Here is a 19256-nt window from a genome sequence, read left to right as displayed (position 1 = left end):
AGAGTGGTGGGGGGTTTGTACAGGGTTAAACCACTGTGCCATATAGCAGGTCACAATGATACAGCCATGGCCCTGCACAGAGTGGTGGGGGGTTTGTACAGGGTTAAACCACTGTGCCATATAGCAGGTCACAATGATACAGTCCATGGCCCTGCACAGAGTGGTGGGGAGTTTGTACAGGGTTAAACCACTGTGCCATATAGCAGGTCACAATGATACAGCCATGGCCCTGCACAGAGTGGTGGGGGGTTTGTACAGGGTTAAACCACTGTGCCATATAGCAGGTCACAATGATACAGCCATGGTCCTGCACAGAGTGGTGGGGAGTTTGTACAGGGTTAAACCACTGTGCCATATAGCAGGTCACAATGATACAGCCATGGCCCTGCACAGAGTGGTGGGGAGTTTGTACAGGGTTAAACCACTGTGCCATATAGCAGGTCACAATGATACAGCCATGGTCCTGCACAGAGTGGTGGGGGGTTTGTACAGGGTTAAACCACTGTGCCATATAGCAGGTCACAATGATACAGCCATGGTCCTGTACAGAGTGGTGGGGGGTTTGTACAGGGTTAAACCACTGTGCCATATAGCAGGTCACAATGATACAGTCCATGACAAAAACCCACCACCTCTACCAAGCACAGTGTGAGAGTGCTGACACCTAAGGAACACATTTTTAAAAACACATTATCAACATTATCAACTCAAACACATTTCTATACTCTTTAGGCCTACTTCAGAGAACAACATCTTAACATTAATAACTTTAAAACAGACATACACTGGGGAACAACTATTTTCTGTACACTTTAAATCATGTGATCCTAAAAATTAGCTTCAATTGAACTTCAATAGTGGTTGTAAATGACACAGGATCCAGATGGAGACATTGGAGGTTTCAGTGAGTTTTACTGGGAAGATTCTGTGGCTGTATGTGACATGGGTTTTTGTAATGGCGTGAGTGGCCACAGTGATAAACATCGATACTAAAACCTCTACTGTGCTGTTTTTAGCCAAGTTGTTGAATGACAATCATGTTTGTTTTTCTGCCATCCTTGTCCATATAAATATACAGTGAAGCACCCTTTAAAGGTGGTCTATCCTGACATTTAAGATGTAGCAATCATGGTTTTCACGTCGTCCAGACATGTAGAGTTATTTACAGCAGGTATCGAATACCAAGTATTATATATAGTCCACTCACTGTAGCAACATTTAGAAGCATTCTATATCGCCAACTACTGATATATAGCAATGTCAGGTGCTCCATCTGAGGTTAGTTGGTAGGCTGCATGAATGATCCATAAAGATGTTGACACCATATTGATCATAATCAATTGTTGGGAAACAATGTTGTACAGAACACAACAGATGGTTCCTTTTGATATTGAGAGAAAATACATCAATGTCTAATGTTTCACACAGCCGCCCTCAGTACATTGTAAATTCCCCCATCTAGACAGGAGAGGGGTTTTTGTACAGGGATGTATCACAGTGCAGTATAACAGCCACAGTGATACAGCCCATGACAAAAACCCTACCCCATCTCTAACACTGGGTTTAGAGTGTGTATTAGGGGAGAAACTAGGTGTTGAGCATAGTGTCAGGATTTGGCCAGGATTGTTCAGGTTTTTGGTCACTAGATGCCCCCATTGCGCCTTTTTTGAACCTTTTGTTTTTCCCTTGTTCTAATTATTATTTGCACCTGTGTGTCATTTCCTTGTAGGTATTTAATCCCTTTGTGTTCCTCAGTTCTTTGCGTTGTGTTTGTATGTTAGCACCCAGCCCCAGCCATGCTGTGAACATATATTTCTCTTGTTGGATTTTCCAGAGGTTCTCTGGTTTTGTTCTTGTTTATTTTTGATTAGTCTTTTGAGGTTTGTTTTTTCCCTGCTGTTCTTACCACTTTGTGGATTTTCTTTGTATTTTGGAGGATATCCATTTTTTCTCTTGGCTTTACTTTTGACGTTGTGGATTTATATTTTTGCCTGAAGATCTTTTACCTTGATTAAACCACCGTCTCTAGTACTGCTGTGTCTGCCTCATCTTCTGGGTTCTGCCGACTATTAGTGACTGTTTCTCACACCGGGTCCTGACAGAAACACAGCGCCATTAAAATGAACCCAGAGGCAGCCAGTACCCAGGATTTTTTTCCCATGCTGTCCCACCACGAGGGGGCTGTCCAACGTCGCAAAGCTGCTCTGGTTCAGCAAGAGGCCTTAATGGCTAGACATTCTCAACTTCTGTCGGAGATGCTGACTTCCATAAAGCAGATTTCTGATCGACTTTCCCCGGCAACCGCGTCTGCTCCAGTACATCAGATTCAAGTGCCCGTGGCAGTTAACCCCCTGGCTGAACCTCGTCTGCCACCTCCCCAACGGTTCTCAGGTGATCCGAGTGTTTGTAAGGGGTTTTTCACCCAATGTTCTCTCTCCTTCGAGCTGCAACCCTCGTCGTTTCCCACCGACCGGTCCAAGATAGCATATATCATCACCCTGTTGTCGGAAAAAGCCCTAGCCTGGGCTACTGCTGTGTGGGATGCCCAAAGTCCCTGCTGTGCCAGCTACTCTACCTTTGCTGAAGAATTCAAGCGAGTGTTTCAAGGTCTTACCAGCGGCCCTTTTTCAGCCAAACAGCTCCTGACTCTCCGCCAAGGTCGGCGCAGCGTGACGGACTATGCCATCCAGTTCCGCACGGTGGCAGCAGCGAGTGGCTGGAACGACGAGGCGCTCACAGTGTGTTTTTTGAATTGTCTTTCTGACACCATCCAAGATGAACTGGCCACTCGGGAACCACCAGACAACCTCGAGTCCCTGATCAAGTTGGCCTCGCGCATAGACCAGCATCTGAGAGAGAGAGAACTCAACCGTAGACCTCTCACCCTAGCTCCTATCGGTTCCAGCTCCGAGTCTCCACCTTTATCCTCGCTGGCTCCACCAGAACCCATGCAGGTTGGACGCATCTCCCAGGCTGAGAGAGACCGCCGGATGAGGGAGCGATGCTGTCTATATTGCGGCAAACCGGGCCATTTCCGCTCCACGTGTCCCGGGCTCCAGGGAAACGCACTCTCCCGTGCAGGCCTGGGAGGACTGTAACGGGAAACATAACCTCCTCCCATCCATCCAACTCCCGCCTGCTCATTCCAGTTACCCTTTCCTGGGACAACCACGAGCTTCCCCTTCAAGCCTCGGTAGACTCTGGAGCCGCAGGTAACTTCATGGATGTTGTCTGGGCGAAGGAGAATGGCGTTCCCTCTGAACCTCTAAGTGACCCCATAAGGGTTACTACATTGGATGGAAGCCCTTTGGGATCTGGACTTGTCACTCGTGTCACTACCCCCTTGCGACTTTCAGTTTCCCAACACCAGGAAGTGATGAACTTTCATCTGACCTCCTGTTCCGAGTTCCCTCTCGTCCTTGGATACCCCTGGTTTCACAGCCATAACCCTCACATCGACTGGTCTGTGGGCACTATCAAGCAGTGGGGTCCTACGTGCCAAGCCACTTGTATCTTCCCGAGTTCCCCTCCCGAGTCTCTAGAATCCATCGACCTGTCCCGAGTTCCCGAGTGTTACCATGACCTCAAACCGGTATTTAGCAAACAGAGGGCCACCAGACTACCACCCCATAGACCTCACGATTGCCCCATCGACCTGTTTCCGGGCACCTGCCCCCCTAGGGGTCGGATTTTTTCCCTATCTCCTCCCGAACGAGCTGCTATGGATACCTACATCAAGGACGCTCTGGCAGCAGGCCTCATGCGTCCATCTACCTCGCCGGCGGGAGCAGGATTTTTCTTTGTGGCCAAAAAAGACGGTGGATTACGTCCTTGCATCGACTACCGGGGACTCAATGCCATAACCGTCCGTAACCGCTACCCGCTACCCCTTATGGCCACAGCCTTTGAGCTGCTCCAGGAAGCAGTTGTCTTCACTAAGCTTGACCTGCGGAACGCATACCATCTTGTGCGGATCAAACCCGGTGACGAGTGGAAGACCGCTTTCAACACGCCTACTGGTCACTACGAATACTTGGTGATGCCCTTCGGCCTGACCAACGCCCCGGCTGTGTTCCAAGCGCTCATAAATGATGTGCTTAGAGATATGCTTAACATCTTCGTGTTTGTTTACTTGGATGACATCCTCATCTTTTCGAGCTCCCTTCAAGAACACACTAAGCATGTCAGACAAGTACTCAAACGCCTCCTAGACAGCCATTTGTACGTTAAGCCGGAAAAGTGTGAATTCCATTCCTCCCGAGTACAATTCCTGGGATTTGTAGTGGAACCCGGTCGAGTCCAGATGGACCCCAGGAAGGTAGGGGCGGTAGCGGATTGGCCCACCCCCAAGTCCGTTAACCTGTTGGGGATGGGGGCGCTGTTTAGACTATTTATGCTAATTTGGCTAATTTTTGAAACGGCTTCCCACAAAATCCTTGATCGTACAATATGCATATTATTATTATTATTGGATAGAAAACAGTCTATAGTTTCTATAGGAGTTGAAATTTTGTCTCTAAGTGGAACAGAGCCCATTCTACAGCAATTTCCCTGACATGGAGTCAGATTTGAGAAATGTTGGCCACTCTTCTGAAGTCAGTTAAAAGGGCACTGTCATTGCTATGACTACACGAACACTTCTTACGTCTTCCCCTGGATGCCTTTACGTGATGACGATTCCAATGGGGTCGATTGCGCGTTCACAGGCACTACAAATGAAAAAAACCTTTAGCTAGCAAGTCTTTTCTTGCTGCGTAACGCGCGTGGAAGACACCGACCCTCTCCTGTTCCAAGCGTTAGTTTAGCCTGTTATATTTCTCCGGTCATCTTTTCACTCGTTATAGGAGTTAAAAACATCATAAGGTAGTTAATTTAAAGCGTTTTATAGCAATTTATATCCGTTTAGTGCGATTTTGGGACATTTATTTCTTTAACGCTGTGAATAGGTGGGCACGCTTTTCAGTTCATCCCGAACGCAGTTGGCATTTTCACATGGCAAGAGGACAGCTTTCCACCAAAAGACGATTCCTCCCAAGAAAGGATCCTTTGCCCAAGATACTGATGGAAGAACAGCTCAAGGTAGGACATTTTTATTATGATAAATCGTGTTTCTGTCGAAACATTTTAGTGGCTTAGGACGCCATGTTTTTTGACGTAGCTTCGCTTGGCGCAAACTGTATTGAAAAGTAAGGATAAATTAAAAAATGTAATAACGCAATTGTATTAAGAATTAAATTGTCTATCAATCCCTGTCCACCCTATATTTTTTAGTCACGTTTATGAGTATTTATGTATAAGAGTAGATCACTGTCTAAGTGGCGCAAGGACTTTTTCTTTACCAGCTTGTCTACATTTCACATTGTCTAACCATGATTTTGGTGGCTAAATATAAACATTTTCGATCAAACTGTATATGCATGTTGTAATGTGATGTTACAGGAGTGTCATCGGAAGAATTCTGAGAAGGTTAGTGAAAAAATTAATATCTTTTGGCGATGTTGACTTTTATCGCTCACTTTGGCTAGAATCAATGCTGGGCTGCTAATTGCTATGTGCTAAGCTAATATAACGATTTATTGTGTTTTCGCTGTAAGACACTTAGAAAATCTGAAATATTGTCTGTATTCACAGGATCTGTGTCTTTCGATTCGTGTATGCTGTGTATTTTTACGAAATGTTTGATGATTAGTAAGTAGGTAAACACGTTGCTCTAAGTAGTTTTTCTATTCCATTTGTGACGGTGGGTGCAATTGTAACTTATGCCATCTACCTGAAATATGCACTTTTTTCTAACAAAACCTATCCCATACCATAAATATGTTATCAGACTGTCATCTAATGAGTTTTTTTGTTGGTTAGGGGCTATAAATATCTTAGTTTAGCCGAATTGGTGATGGCTACTGGTGTTGGTGGACAAATAAAAGATGGTGGATTATGCTAATGTGTTTTTAGGTAATAGATGTACATCTTTACATATTGTGTCTTCCCTGTAAAACATTTTAAAAATCGGACATGTTGACTGGATTCACAAGATCTGTGTCTTTCATTAGCTGTATTGGACTTTAATTTGTGAAAGTTAAATATTTAAAAAAAATATTTTTTTTGAATTTCGCGGCACTGGTTTTTCAGTGGGGGGGGGGGGGGTGTGCCGCTAGCGCCACGCTGATCCTAGACAGGTTAAGGAAGTTCAGCGTTTCCTGGGCTTCACTAACTTTTACCGCAAGTTCATCAAGAACTTCAGCTTGGTGGCAGCCCCTCTCTCAGCTTTAACCAAGGGTGGCAACGCAAGGTTTCTGTGGGGAGAAGAAGCTGAGATGGCCTTCCAAGGACTCAAGCAGCGCATCCTCTCTGCTCCCATCCTGACACTACCGACAGCGGATGAACCTTTTGTGGTGGAGGTAGACGCATCAGAGGTTGGTGTTGGAGCTGTCCTGTCTCAGAGGGGTGAAGACAAGAGGCTTCATCCTTGCGCCTTCTTCTCTCACCGGCTTACCCCGACCGAGAGGAATTACGATGTGGGGGATCGTGAACTCCTAGCTGTTAAGATGGCATTGAAGGAGACACTGGCTCGAGGGGGCTTCTCAACCGTTTCAAGTGCTTACGGACCACAAAAATCTGGAGTATATCCAGCAGGCGAAGCGGTTGAACTCCAGACAAGCTCGATGGTCTCTTTTCTTCAATCGATTCCAGTTTATCCTCACCTATAGACCCGGGTCGAAGAATCTCAAACCGGACGCCTTGTCACGAGTCTACTCTCCTGCCATTCAAGAAGATACTGACATGCCTGTCCTTCCTGCCGCTAAGATCGTGGCTCCGATCTCGTGGCAAGTTGAGGATACCGTGAAACAAGCTCAAGCCATCGAACCGGGTCCTAAAGGAGGTCCTGCCAATCGGTTGTTTGTTCCCAAGGCAGCAAGGTCCCAAGTCCTTCTGTGGGGGCACTCCTCTCGCCTCACCTGTCACCCGGGCGTAGGTCGCACCTTGGAGTTCATCCAGCGTAAGTTCTGGTGGCCCACCATAAAAGAAGACGTTGCCACTTTCGTCAAGGCCTGTCCCGTGTGCTGCCAGGGCAAATCTTCTCACCTCCGCCCTCAAGGACTCCTTCACCCTTTATCTATTCCCCACCGACCCTGGTCCCATATCTCGTTGGACTTTATTACTGGCCTTCCTCCGTCCCATGGTAATACTACTATCCTAGTCATCATCGACAGGTTTTCTAAGGCGGCCAGGTTTGTTCCCTTGACTAAATTACCTTCTGCCAAGGAAACGGCTGAGTTGGTGATTAACCATGTGTTCCGAGTCTTCGGCATTCCGCAAGATATGGTTTCCGACAGAGGTCCCCAGTTCGCCTCAAAGTTTTGGAAGGTCTTCTGCCAACTCATAGGGGCCACTGCCAGTCTATCTTCAGGGTACCATCCGGAGTCCAACGGCCAAACCGAGAGGATGAATCAAGAGCTGGAAACCACCCTCAGATGTATGGTCTCCAACAACCCGTCCACATGGTCATCCTTCATTGTTTGGGCCGAGTACGCGCACAACACCTTGTGCTCCTCCTCCACTGGTATGTCCCCGCACGAGTGTCAGTTTGGCTATGCTCCTCTATTGTTCCCGGACCAGGAGGCAGAAGTCAGCGTGCCTTCAGCCTTGAGGTTCATCAGACGCTGTCGGCTTACGTGGAAGAAGGCCCGTCTTAATCTTCTGCGTTCCTCACAGCGGTACCAACGACAAGCCAACAGACGTCGCCGTCCCGGTCCTACCCTGTACCCCGGCCAGAGAGTATGGCTCTCAACTAAGAACTTACCGCTACGGGTGGAGTCTCGCAAGCTGTCCCAGAAATTCATCGGTCCCTTTAAGGTTGCCAGGAGAGTGAATCCCGTTACTTTTCGCCTGCACTTACCCAGATCCCTTAAGATTAATCCCACGTTTCACATTTCTTTATTAAAACCTGTTGTTTTTTCTCCCCTTATCCCGGCAGGCAGACATCCCCCTCCGCCCCGTGTCATCGGAGGCCAGTCGGCTTATACCGTCCATCGGATACTGGATTCCCGCCGGGTGCAGCGGTCCTGGCAGTATCTGGTGGACTGGGAAGGCTACGGTCCCGAGGAGCGCTCCTGGGTTCCTGCCAAAGATATACTGGACCCTGAACTTATTCGTCAGTTCAGGGCCCTCCACCCTGAGAAGGCTGGTAGGAACGTCAGGAGCCGTTCCTAGGAGGGGGATTCTGTCAGGATTTGGCCAGGATTGTTCAGGTTTTTGGTCACTAGATGCCCCCATTGCGCCTTTTTTGAACCTTTTGTTTTTCCCTTGTTCTAATTATTATTTGCACCTGTGTGTCATTTCCTTGTAGGTATTTAATCCCTTTGTGTTCCTCAGTTCTTTGCGCTGTGTTTGTATGTTAGCACCCAGCCCCAGCCATGCTGTGAACATATATTTCTCTTGTTGGATTTTCCAGAGGTTCTCTGGTTTTGTTCTTGTTTATTTTTGATTAGTCTTTTGAGGTTTGTTTTTTCCCTGCTGTTCTTACCACTTTGTGGATTTTCTTTGTATTTTGGAGGATATCCATTTTTTCTCTTGGCTTTACTTTTGACGTTGTGGATTTATATTTTTGCCTGAAGATCTTTTACCTTGATTAAACCACCGTCTCTACTACTGCTGTGTCTGCCTCATCTTCTGGGTTCTGCCGACTATTAGTGACTGTTTCTCACACCGGGTCCTGACACATAGTGTGTGTTTCTCATACGTTTGGCTCACCATGCTTGATAATTTTATAGGAATTTATTTTTAATTATACTGTTTAATTAACATGTTATCGTCTGTTAATTAAGGAGAAACATTTGTCGATGAGAATTGGACATACAGTTGGTATGACGTGAGAAACCAGTTTATGCCTAAACATGATCTAGAATTCTCTTATGATTGATTTCTTAAAGTTGATTTTTGATGAAAGGTTATTGGGGAAAAACTGTGGTGTCAATGTTGGGGATAAAATAACACATTGTTTTATTGAGGGTGTCACTATGTGGCATGAGTTTTTGTACTGGCATGTATCACTGTGTACACTGGGAGCCACAATGATATACATCAGTACAAAAACCTCAGCACAAGTGGTTACCTCTCCTGACTCTGTATTAAGTGACGGATCAGACTGGAATGTTCTGAATACGGCTTATTTGAATTCTGGATATAATGACTATGGGCTATGTTGAATAGAACCGTTTTGTGCCATCTAGTTTTTTTTTATAAATTACATTTTTTAAGCAGAATTATTTGTCACATATAGACATTTTGACAAACGTCAAATTTAAACTACAAATTAAAACATTTTCACATGACCTTTACTGTAGGAGCATATGATCCAGGTTTTTGTGGGCAGCTACAGTGATACACACCAATACAAAAACCTCAGCCTACATGCTGGTCATGGCAGCACATACTTACTGAAACCTCGGCAGACTCTGTGCCAAGTGACTGCTTATACGACAATACCTGACCCAATCCAAATAGATTTAGTGCAGATTTCGTGCACTGATACCTTATATCTAATACTGATATCCAACGTTGCATTACAGACAAAGTACCATAGTCCTTCATTTAGAAATACTTATTGTTTTCTTCAGTTAATTAAAAAGGTAATATCAAAACAACAATGGGTTGACACTTTTCTTAGCTGAGATATACAGATGTAGAGAGTCTGAAAATATTTACCTAAAATTAGATCAGTGATAGTGATGATAAGAGTATCAATGACATGTCTTTAATCATTTGTTGAACAAGCACCGGTACCTACATTTGCCATTATCGTTTACAGTGTCATTACGCTCATCATAAAACTGATGTTGATATGAGTTGATGTATGGATGGACAGAAACATACTGTAGATAAACATACAAATGAAGGATGATTAAACTAAAATAACAGACATAGTGGGAACATTTTGGCCTTGTGGTAGAGCATATCCACACTGGATATTATTTATGTAATGAGAGGTAACAGACAGGAAACCAGCCATGTCATTCACCACACTGAGGGAACAGGTGCTTCCTCATAACATAGGCATACTTACTGAAACCTCCTCTGGACTGAGGGTACATAGAGTCCTCAGAAACCACCGCTATGTTATGAAACAGCGTGCCCAAATGTCACTATCTAAGTCAGCAAGTATTCAGTCTTTAGCCTCAAAGGGTTGTTCTTCAATTATACTGTTAAAGAGAATCTAAAATATATATTTTTAACATTAGCCCAAGGACTACTAACAACCAAATTCTTGTTTTTGAGTTGAATTAACAATTGATGCCATTTTTTAGCTTGAGAGTCCACCAGCATGGCACAAGAACGAACTCAGTTCCCTGAAGGCAAGGATGACAACCGTCAGATACTGCATCTTGACACTGGGCGAAAAAGGTCCATATCAGGGATATCTTTACATTACACGTTTTTGATATTCTAGATAATACAGAGTGTTTTCAATGTATATTTTGAGTTTTGTGGATTTGCACCATATCCTGACCAATTATGAATCCAGATGTGTCTTCTAGAAATACAGTCAATGGCGAACCGAAATGTTTTGAGCCCCACATTTCTTGCCAAAAATGTTTTGGGGGGAGGGCTTACCTGTTTTGCATGTTATTTTGGCATTCATTTGTGTCATATATCAGTTTGCAAACAATGTAAAAAATTATATATATATATAACATTTTTTTTAAAATAAAGCTATATAAAACATGGTCTCTTTTTTGCTTTCTTTAGTAAGGCAGCTCCAAAATGCAGGTGTTTCAGCCAAGCTCAGTGCTTTATGTGATGGTGGGGCAGCCATCAGAAAACATGAAGCATAGGTGTTGGTAATGTTCTCTAGTTGCCTCATGATTAGCTCAGTACGTGACAGTACATCACTGCCAAGTCTAAGGGTAGACCTCAATGGGTGCTGTCAAATAGTTACCTTAGAAGTGCCCATCCAAGAAGGCTCAACGTCATTGGCCACAGATAAAATTATGTCAAATCACGTTATATCTACAGTAGCTTTGATTGTACTGATCATTTCAACATCATACTTTCAACATTTTAGCTAGCAGTCATCATCATGAATCAAGTCGACAATCTACTGGCAAATCCTTTTTTATTCTTAATTTGTTACTTTACAGCCATATTCTAAAATTGATTAAATTGTTTTTTTCCCTCATCAATCTACACACAATAGCCCATAATGACAAAGCAAAAACAGGGTTTTAGAAGAAAAAAATATATCACATTCACATAAGTATTCAGGACCTTTATTCAGTACTTTGTTGAAGCACCTTTGGCACCTTCTAGGCAGAGTTCCTCTGTCCAGTGTCTGTGTTCTTTTGCCCATCTTAATCTTGTATTTTTATTGGCCAGTCTGAGACATGGCTTTTTCTTTGCAACTCTATCTAGAAGGCCAGCATCCCGGAGTCGCCTCTTAACTGTTGATGTTGAGTCTGGTGTTTTGCGGGTACTATTTAATGAAGCTGCCAATTGAGGACTTGTGAGGCGTCTGTTTCTCAAACTACACATTCTAATGTACTTGTCCTCTTGCTCAGTTGTGCACCGTGGCCTCCCACTCCTCTTTCTATTCTGGTTAGAGCCAGCTTGCGCTGTTCTGTGAAGGTTGTAGTACACAGCGTTGTACGAGATCTTCAGTTTCTTGGCAATTTCTCACATGGAATAGCCTTAATTTCTCTGAACAAGAATAGACTGACGAGTTTCAGAAGAAAGTTCTTTTTTTCTGGCCATTTTGAGCCTGTATTTGAACCCTCTGATGCTCCAGATACTCAACTAGTCTAAAGAAGGCCAGTTTTATTGCTTCTTTAATCAAAACAACAGTTTTCAGCTGTGCTAACATAATTGCAAAAGGGTTTTCTAATGATCAATTAGCCTTTTAAAATGATAAACTTGGATTAGCTAACACAACGTTCCATTGAAACACAGGAGTGATGGTTGCTGATAATTGGCCTAAGTACGCATATGTAGATCTTCCATAAAAAATCTGCCGTTTCCAGCTACGAAAGTCATTTACAACATTAACAATGTCTACACTGTATTTCTGATCAATTTTATGTTATTGAAATGGAAAAAAAACGTGTTTTTCTTTCAAAAACAAGGACATTTCTAAGTGACCCCAAGCTTTTGAACGGTAGGGTACTGTAATATAGCCTCTTTATTCTTATTGTGTTACTTTTTATTATGACTTTTTATTTTAGCCTACTTGGTAATCATTTTCTTCTTCTTGAACTACACTGTTGGTTAAGGGCTTGTAAGTAAGCATTCCAGGGTAAAGTCTAGACTTGTTGTATTCGGTGAATGTGGCAAATGAAGTTTGATTTGATTTGATTTGAAGATGAGACATAGTTAGCTAGATAGATAAGCTAACATTAGCACATGGCACTTATAGACTGCTAGATTAGTTTAACTTCTTATGGCTGAAGGGGCTGTATTGAGTAGCTTGGATGAAAGGTGCACAGAGGTGCCCAGAGTAAACGGCCTGAGTCATAGTTGCTAATATATGCATATTATTATTAGTATTGGATAGAAACACTCTGAAGTTTCTAAAACTGTTTGGATTATGTCTGTGAGTATAACAGAACTCATATGGCAGGCAAAAACCTGAGAAAAAATCCAAACAGGAAGTGGAAATTCTGAGGCTGGTCGATTTTCAACCAAGATCCCATTGAAATCACAGCGACATATGAATGAGTTTTCACTTCCTACGGCTTCCACGAGATGTCAACAGTCTGTAGAACTTTGTCTGATGCCTCTACTGTGAAGGGGGGCCGAATGAGAGAGGAATTAGTCAGGTCTGCCATGACCTCACCATGCTTTGACCATGCGCATTCACATGGAAGGGACCTCTGTTCCATCTCTCATCTGAAGTCAATGTAATTCTTCGGTTGGAACGTTATTCAAGATTTATGTTAACAACATTCTAAAGATTGATTCAATACATCGTTTGACATGTTTCTACTGACTGTTACTGAACTTTTGGACATTTCGTCAGCTTTTAGGGAACGCGCTTCGTGACTTTGGATTTGTTTACCAAACACGCTAACAAAAGTAGCTACTTGGACATAAATAACGGACATTATCGAACAAATCAAGCATTTATTGTGGACCTGGGATTCCTGGGAGTGCATTCTGATGAAGAACATCAAAGGTAAGGGAACATTTATCATGTAATTTCTGGTTTATGTTGACTCCAAAATGGCGGCTAATTGTATTATATTTTTGAGCGCCGTCAGATTATTGCATGGTTTGCTTTGACCGTAAAGTTGTTTTGAAATCTGACACTGCGGTTGCATTAAGGAGAGGTACAGTATATCTATAATTCCATGTGTATAACTATTATCATCTACATTTATGATGAGTATTTCTGTTGAATCGATGTAGCTATGCAAAATCACTGGATGTTTTTGGAACTAGTGAATGTAACGCACCAATGTAAAAGCAGATTTTTTTATATAAATATGAACTTTATCATACAAAACGTACATGTATTGTGTAACATGAAGTCCTATGAGTGTCATCTGATGAAGATCATCAAAGGTTAGTGATTAATTTGATCTCTATTTGTGCTTTTTGTGACTCATATCTTTGGCTGGGCAAATGGCTGTGCTTATTGTGGTTTGGTGTGAGCTAACATAATCGTTTGTGGTGCTTTTGCTGAAAAGCATATTTGAAATCAGACACTTTGGTGTGATTAACAACAAGATTACCTTTTAAAATGGTATAAGACACATGTATGTCTGAGGAATTTTAATTATGAGATTTCTCTTTTTTGAATTTGGCGCCCTGCACTTTCACTGGCTGTTGTCATATCGATCCCGTTACCGGAATCTCAGCCATAAGTTTTAATTGATGGCATAAGATAATTTATCTTATTGTCTTCTACGGAATGTTTATAATATAGTAGAACGTAATGAACCAACACTGAATCGTAGGAACTTAAAATCTCTTAAGGATTAGCCCCTTTATTTCAATTTTCGCCTAAAATGACAAACCCAAATCTAACTGCCTGTAGCTCAGGCCCTGAATTAAGTATATGCCTATTCTTGGTACCATTTGAAAGGAAACACTTTGAAGTTCATGGAAGTGTGAAAGGAATGTAGTAGAATATAACACAATAGATCTGGTAAAAGATAATACAAAGAAAAAACCAACCGTTCTTTTACATTTTTTTGTATCATCTTTGAAGTGCAAGAGAAAGGCCATAATGTATTATTTCAGCCCAGGTGCAATTTATATTTTGGCTACTAGATGGCATCAGTGTATGTGCAAAGGTTTAGACTGATCCAATGAAGCATTGTATTTCTGTTCCAAATTTTGTATCAAGAATGCCCAAATGTGCCTAATTTGTTTATTAATAACTTTTCATGTTCAAAATTGTGCACTCTCCTCAAACAATGGCATGATATTCTTTCACTGTAATAGCTACTGTAAATTGGACAGTGCAGTTAGATTAAAAATAATTTAATATCAGATATTTTCTTGTTACTTACATCCTCATGCTAATCGCATTAGCCTACGTTAGCTCAACCGTCCCGTGGAAGGGACACCGATCCCAAAGAAGGTTTACTAGCTATGTAGAAATTGGACAGAAGAAAGCTCAGTGCTGCTTACCTGAGATACAGTCCTCGTAAGCATAGATATCATCTCTATATCTTTACTCGTAGGTACAAGTTTGTAGGTAGGTGTCCACATTTGTGTTGGAAAGAAAGGCTGAACAGTATTGGTTGTAGCCAAACTGACACTCAAAAAACGTCTGACCAATGGAGAAGCATCATCCACACCTCCCACTAATGCCCGCCCACAGCTGTGGGGTCAAAAGTGCAAACGAAGAACTAGCGTTTCAATCAACAACAAAAAGTTTCAAAAGAAAAAAAAAAGAAAAGAAGAAGCACTGCAAGCAAAGGGGGCAGTCTAGCCAAAATGGAGGGTGGTTGATAGCGTTCTGTTTTCAAATACATTTTTTGTTTTCTAAATATTTTTGGGGAATAAAATGCATAAAGTTTTGCGCTCTATTACAAAATATTTGATTGCAAATATTATTATTTTTACTTTGAAGCCTCGTTTTTGCTTTCAGAACAATTATTTTTGATTGAAAAAATGTAATTTGCTCTCGACAAAAAGACACAAATGTACATCCATATTATTGGAGCTCTGGAAGCTGCATTATTTAAAGCAAAAATAGCAGAGATGTGCAGGAATTAAATATGACGATGTTTGCTTTTCTGCGCCTTATAGCCTACTACTGAATATAGTCCAAATGTATGCTCAGTTATATCACCTTCATTTGAAGAAGCACTATGATTTTCGGCACCTGAACACAATGTAATTTGTGCACTGGACATCATAAATCGAATTTAGCCCATTTTTTATCATACATATGACAATGAATATTACATATCATGAATGAATATCTATTGAATTATGAATTTCTTGTGAAATACGGATCCATAGATGATCAGGTAATGAATACAGATATGATACATTTCTGAAAGTATGTCGATTTGTTCATTCCTAAATATAAAGCCTTAGATATGTCAGCATGTTGACAGTTAAAATGTTCTACAAATATGTAAGTGGGAGCACACGCATTAGGGGCGTGTCTTTAAGGGATCTTACCCCAGAGATCTGCCTGGGGTGAGATATCCGGATATATGTAGATATCCCCTGATTTTGACCCTTTTCACCCTGTGAAAGGATTTGAGTTGGATACCATTTTACTACATGCGATACAGCTCTGGAACTAGAAAAGTTATGTGGCACTGCAGTGTTGTCAAAACAATTGTTACAAAGTAGCAACATGTCCTCCCCTCCCTCAACCCACATTATTATTCAACACAACACACTACACAATATTTACCATAAATTTCATGTTTGACCAACATTTACTGTAGAAGTGATAAGCAAAACAGTGATGTAGTCACTAAACCTTGAGTCCATGTCGAGTCCAAAGTCGAGTCACTAGTCCCTTGGTAGTGGTCAATGCTGCATTCCAACAATCTTTGACCCTGCATTACAGAAAGCTAACCATCTTACAGTATTGAACATTAGTCAGGATAGCTAGCTAATTCAGTAGCTATTATGTTGAATAAATAAATAATAATAATAATAAATAAAACTATGTTGAATTAAGCAAAGTTTCTGACAATAAAGATACCGTTGGTTCACCTCGTTATTTACTAACCACCAAGCAGTACGTCACCCTCAGTAAGGCAAGATTAGTGGAGTCCCTCATAACCTGTGGTGTCCCACAAGGGTCGGTGTTAGGACCTATCCTCTTCCTTCTCTACATGCTCCCACATGACCAGATCTTCAGACAACACAGTGTCCACTGCTACACAGATGACACACAGGTGTACATTAACAAAGCCTGACAACATCTGCTCTGTCAACATTGTCCAACCTGTCTGGAAGAGGACAAATCTTGGATGCAGAACAACTTCCTCCAACTCAACAGGAGCAAGGCAGAGGCAATGCTGTTAGGCAACCCCCAGCAGATATACAACTCCTGCAGCATCCACCCTGCCATATATGGCCACATCATCCCTCTAATCTCAGTCATCACTCATTTGGGTGTGAATTCATTCCTGCTCTCTCCTTCAATGCCTACATTAGTCACGCCGGTAAAACATCGGATCCGGCTAACTTTACTTGTCAGACCTACTCCCTATGAATCTCCACTCACCCTACATTCAAGCCACACCAAACTCCTCCATACGCCTAGGACCAGGCTCTGCATAATGGGGAACTGTGCCTTTCCTCCCATGCACAACGCCAATGGATTTCCCTTCCAAATAAAGCAGGCCTGAAGACTCATCTCTATCGCCTGGCCTACCCTTTTTTTCTAGACTTTGATTGTTTCTTACATTCATTCTTTTTTTTGTTATTTAAAACTATTTTCTATTTTATTTAATGCACTTCGAGATCATTATTGTATGATGAAAATACATGTAATAAATGGTAATAAATAAGAAATGTAATAAATTATTATTTTTATTATTGATGATGTCCGATCACAAGTCTGAGTCATCAATAGTTGAGTCTTGAATGTTGTCATGAGTCAACAAAATCTGGACCCCTACTAGTACTGGACTGGAGTAAATGCTAGCTTCCCCCGCCAGTAGATGAGTGCAGGGGTGAATTACTACCTCAGTGATAATTGAATCCTGAAAGCTTGATCTGAAGTCATACACCTGATTCAAATAATCAACAAATCTTCCATTTAGGCCATGGCATTGGAATAAAAATAGAATACATTTAGGTGAAATATAAATACAAGGAAGGCTCAAACAATTTACTGTAGGATATTTACATTTTCTGGGGATGAAGAATATGGAGAGCAAGCCATTGAATTGATCAATAATAATAGAAGTCCAATAGCAGTAGTCATGTGTGTGTGTGTGTAGTGTGTGTTTGTGTTTATGTGTGGGCGTGTGAGTTGATGTGTGAGCAAGTGTATGTCTGCGAAGAGTGCGGAGAGTCAGTGCAAAGAGATTGTTGGTGTGCAGGTGGTCGGTCCTAGTTCACGTGTTCAGCTCAGCAGTCGGATAGTTTGTGGGTAAAAGTTGTCTCTGAGACTGGTGGTCTGAGCCCTGATGCTCCGATGCAGTCTGCCAGACGGTAAAGGTTTGAACAGTCCGTGGATGGGGTGTCTGAGTGATGGACTGGGCTGTCTTCACCACCCGCTGAAGGTCTTTGTGGTCAAGAGTGGAGCTGTTTCCGTACCAGGCCATGATGCAGCTGGTCAGGACGCTCTTAATGATGTAGCAGTAGAAGTTGGAGAGTATCCGGGCAGACATGCCACATTTTTTCATCCGCCTGAGGAAGTAGAGGCGCTGTTGCTCCTCCTTGACCAAAGTTGTGGTGTTGTTGGTCCATGTCGGGTTCTCTGTGATTTGGACGCAGAGGAATTTGAAGTCACTGACTCTCTCCACAGCAGTCCCATTGATATGGATTAGGCATATCCTCCTCCCTGCTTCCTGATGTCGACAATCAAGTCCTTAGTTTTGTTGATGTTGAGGTTGTTGCCAGTTATACTGTCTCTTCCCTATAGACTTTCTCATAATTGTTGGTGATCAAGCCTACAACCCTGGTGTAATCAGCAAACTTGATGATGGAGTTAGTGTCGCGCTTGGTCACGCAGTTGTGAGAGAACAGGGAGTACAGGAGTACTGTGTTAATACCTCTTTTGGCTAGACGTGCCTCTAGCGACCCACCACGACAACATCCGGTGAAATTGCAGAGCGCCAAATTCAAATTACAGAAATCGTAGTATTAAACATTCATGAAAATACAAGTGTCATACGTAATTTAAAAGCTTAACTTCTTGTTAATCCAGCCGCATTGTCAGATTTCAAAAAGGCTTTACGGCAAAAGCACACCATGCGATTATGTGAGGACAGCGCCCCGCACACAAAAGCATTACATACATTTTCCAACCAATCAGATTCGTCACGAAAGTCAGAAATAGCGATAAAATAAATCACTTACCTTTGAAGATCTTCATCTGGTTGCAATCACAAGGGTCCCAGCTACATAAAAAATTGTCCTTTTGTTCGATAAAGTCCTTCTTTGTATCCCAAAAAAGTATGTTTCAATGGCGCGCTTGACTCAGTAATCCACAAGGTTTCCCTCGTTCAAAATGCATACAAAATTAATCCCGTAGTTACCAATAAACTTATCCTAAACAAGTCAAATAACGTTCCTAATCAATCCTCACACAAACCAAGATTCTTCATCTCAAATCGGGAAATACGGCCACCATTCACGACCAACTTTCAGAGATTTTAAGCACTGATTGTAGGTCCTGTGTGTCACACCTATCTGGGATTAATTTATCCAATCAGGATAAATAACTCAACTATCAGGATGATGCTCAAGAATGACAGGAAGAAAACACACACTCTTTCAGACAAAGTTAACTTCATGCAACACTTTTATTTTGATGGGAAGTGTGTCTCCCCAGAGAAGCAGCCAACCATCAATATGCCACAAAATAAAGTTAATGAAGCATTACATTTGAAATTAATTGGGTTTTTAGTTTAGGGGCAGATAAACAATTATCACTGTGATTACTATTTCAACTACTGGGGGAAAGGAACCCAAGTCACGGTAACTTCTGGTAAGTAGCATTAACATTCAGACCTAAACATGTGATTTTATTGTTGATGTATAACTTGTGACTATTCAGGTTATTTTATTAACCTGAATGATTGTGTATTAAGTACTGGTCAGACCATTCA

Source organism: Salvelinus fontinalis, chromosome 34, assembly GCF_029448725.1.
Source record: "Salvelinus fontinalis isolate EN_2023a chromosome 34, ASM2944872v1, whole genome shotgun sequence".
Lineage (NCBI taxonomy): Eukaryota > Metazoa > Chordata > Actinopteri > Salmoniformes > Salmonidae > Salvelinus > Salvelinus fontinalis.
This window is presented reverse-complemented; position numbering follows the sequence as displayed.